Genomic DNA, 2932 nt, shown 5'->3' on the forward strand with positions numbered 1-2932 from the left:
GAGATTAGTCATGGACTTATTTCTGGTATTTCTCATGGAGTTCTTCCTAAGTTGTTTCCTTTTAAGAACTCTTCCGTAGTAGTTTATTTTTGGATTGCCCAAAGGAAATTCAACTGAAATATTTAAGATTGTTTCCAAAAAGTAACTCCTTCAGAAGGGTTTTCTACGATTCTTCAAAAAGTTCTTTCTGGTATTGTTCCTGACAAGTTTTTTTTTCTTCCGGAATTATTTAAGGATTTTTCCAGAAGTTAAGTCTGGGATTCTTCGGATTTTACCAGCTGTTCTTTTGAAGTTTCCACCGGATTTATGGTATTCATCCTGAAGATCCGACTAGAATTTCATTCGTAATTCCTCCAGAAAGTTCTTCAAAAAGTTCCTTCTGGAGCCCTCCAGGAAGTTTCTCATCAGGTTTCACCTTGAAGCCTTCTTAAGCCATATTTTCTTGAGAAAATTTCATATTATCTCGTTGATAATCAAAGTCAAGTTTATTATTTGTCTTAGATCAAAAACTTCTTTCTCTCACAAATTTTATGCTGCCGTCTATCACCGCTTGCAAGAGAGTACGTAGGCCTGCATTCATGGGTGAACGCACTACAACGGATCAGATGTTCGCCATCTGCCAGGTGCTGCAGAAATGTCGCGAATACAACGTGCCCACACATCGCTTGTTCATAGATTTTAAATCGGCAAGCCACGTTGGATAAATGTACGACTCGTGCTGTAAAAATTATCATTTTGCAACTCGTTGCATAAATAACTATTTTCATTGTTACTTTATTAAATAATTGTTTCAACATATTTTCATTGAGCATCCATTATCCAACCATTGAACACCGGCATAACCTAAACTGTTAGCATGATTGCTAGAGTTTTTTTTAAATCAAACCATTTCAGGAACGTTTTCTGAAGGTATTACAGGGGGTTTCAAGAGCGTTCCTGGAGTTTTCGAAGAGATTTAGGGATGTTTCAGAGATGTTCGAGGGGGCTTAAGGGGTGCTACAGGGCAACTCTCATGGATGTTCCGCGAGTTTCAGGGGATTTTAGAGATATTCTAGGGGTGTTCCAGAGGGTTTGAAAAAAAAAAATTCTTGAGGTTTTAGGGGGTATCCGGCAATCTTAGGCGGTCCTAGAGGCGTTCCAAGTGGTTTCAGGAGCGTTTCAGGGGTTTCCAAATGATTTCAGGGGTTTTCTAGGGAATTTCAGAGGTGCTCCAGGGGGTCTCAGGGCCTTTCAGGGGCGTTCCATGCAGTTTATTTCGGAGGCAGCAAGGGATGTTGCAGAGGACTTCAGGAATGTACAATGTTTTAATGGAGGTTTCAGGGGGAATCCTGCGGTTTCAAGGGCGTTATACGGGGATTCATAAGCGTTATATGTGGTAATATTCCAGGTGATCCCACGAGCGCTCCAGGGGTGTTTCAGTGGTGCAAGGCTTCACGGGCTTCCATAGGCGTTCTATGCGATTGCCCAGGAGGCTTCAGGGCCACTCACGGGCTTTCCATGCGGTTTCATGGGTGGTCAATGAGGCTTGCCGAGGTTTAAGAGGCTTTCTAAGAGATTCCAGGGAGATTCATGAGCGCTCCAGAGGTGTACTAGAGAGCTTCAGAGGGTTTCAGTGTTTCAGGGATGTTCCAGGAGCTTTCAGGGGGTCCCACGGGCGTTCCACTCATGGGTTTTCAGGGGTGTTCTAGATGGTTTCAAGGATAGTCATGGGGTTTTTCAGGGGATATAACCCTGATATCGTCTGAAATCCTGATACGCCTTGAAACCTCTCTGAAAACCCCCTGAAACTTCCTTGAAATCCCCATAAATCTCCCGGAAAACACTCCGATAATTCGTGATATCCCCAGAAAAGCCTTCGTAAAAAAAATGAAGACGGCATTTTCGTTTTTCCGGATGCAATCCCGCTGGTCTAGAACGCGTTTGTAAAGGTCGGTTTTCTCGGCTGGGCTAATGTGATCGATCCTTTTCCAAAGGATTAAAACACCACACCTCTCCCCTCCATTTGAAGCCCAAAGGGACCCTCAAGAATCCCTCGAAAACCCTTTGGAAACTCCCATGAACCTTGAAAATGAAAATCTATGAAAATTGTTTCTTATTCTTCAGAGATTCCTCAAGAAGTTCTCCCTGGCTGCTTCTTCAGAGGTTATTTCAGTAATTGTGATATTTCTACTGGGAGTCTTCCAGAAGATCCCTCTCAGATTTCGTAAATAGATAGTTTCTTGAGAGATCCCTCGAGGGAGCATTCATTGAGTACGTCACGCTAAATTTGAAAATTGCTTGTCCTTTCCTTGGCATTTTTAAATGCTCTTCCCCATGAGCGTGGCATACTTTATGGATCAAAATTTTATTTTAGAATTCCTCCAGAAGGTCCTCCTGATAATCAAGTGACATTCACAGACTTCTTTCTGGAATTTATGCTAGATTTTGGGATTTTTTTTACCTTCAAGTACTCCTTCTGAAACTCTTCAAGATATTTCTTCTTGTGTTCCTTCGTTAGTCCTTCTCAAAGGATATCCTATTAATATCTTTGGAAATATTTTCCAAGAATTCTTCCATAAAGTACACCAGATATTTAAAGAAACTCTCTCTAGAATAATTCCTGGAATTTTGTGGTCGTTTCCAGGAATTCTTTTAGCATTTCTCAAGAAATTCAAATCCTTCTAGAATTTCTACTGGACTTCTGGTATTCCTCCTGAAAATTCGAATTTTTCAGATTTTTTTCTGAGATTTCTTCAGAAAATTTCTCGTGAGATTTCTACTTGAGATCTTTCTGACCTTTTTCGAGGAATTCTTTTAAGAATCTCTCTAGAACTTTTTTCCGAGATTTCTTCAAAATATCCTCCAGAGATTCCTTTCAGGAGATTCTCTTGGATGTTATTCCCCTAGTAACATTTGCAAGTTAAATGAATTCGAAGAGGTCCCCAAAACTATT

This window comes from Aedes albopictus, chromosome 1 (genome assembly GCF_035046485.1).
Source record: "Aedes albopictus strain Foshan chromosome 1, AalbF5, whole genome shotgun sequence".
NCBI lineage: Eukaryota > Metazoa > Arthropoda > Insecta > Diptera > Culicidae > Aedes > Aedes albopictus.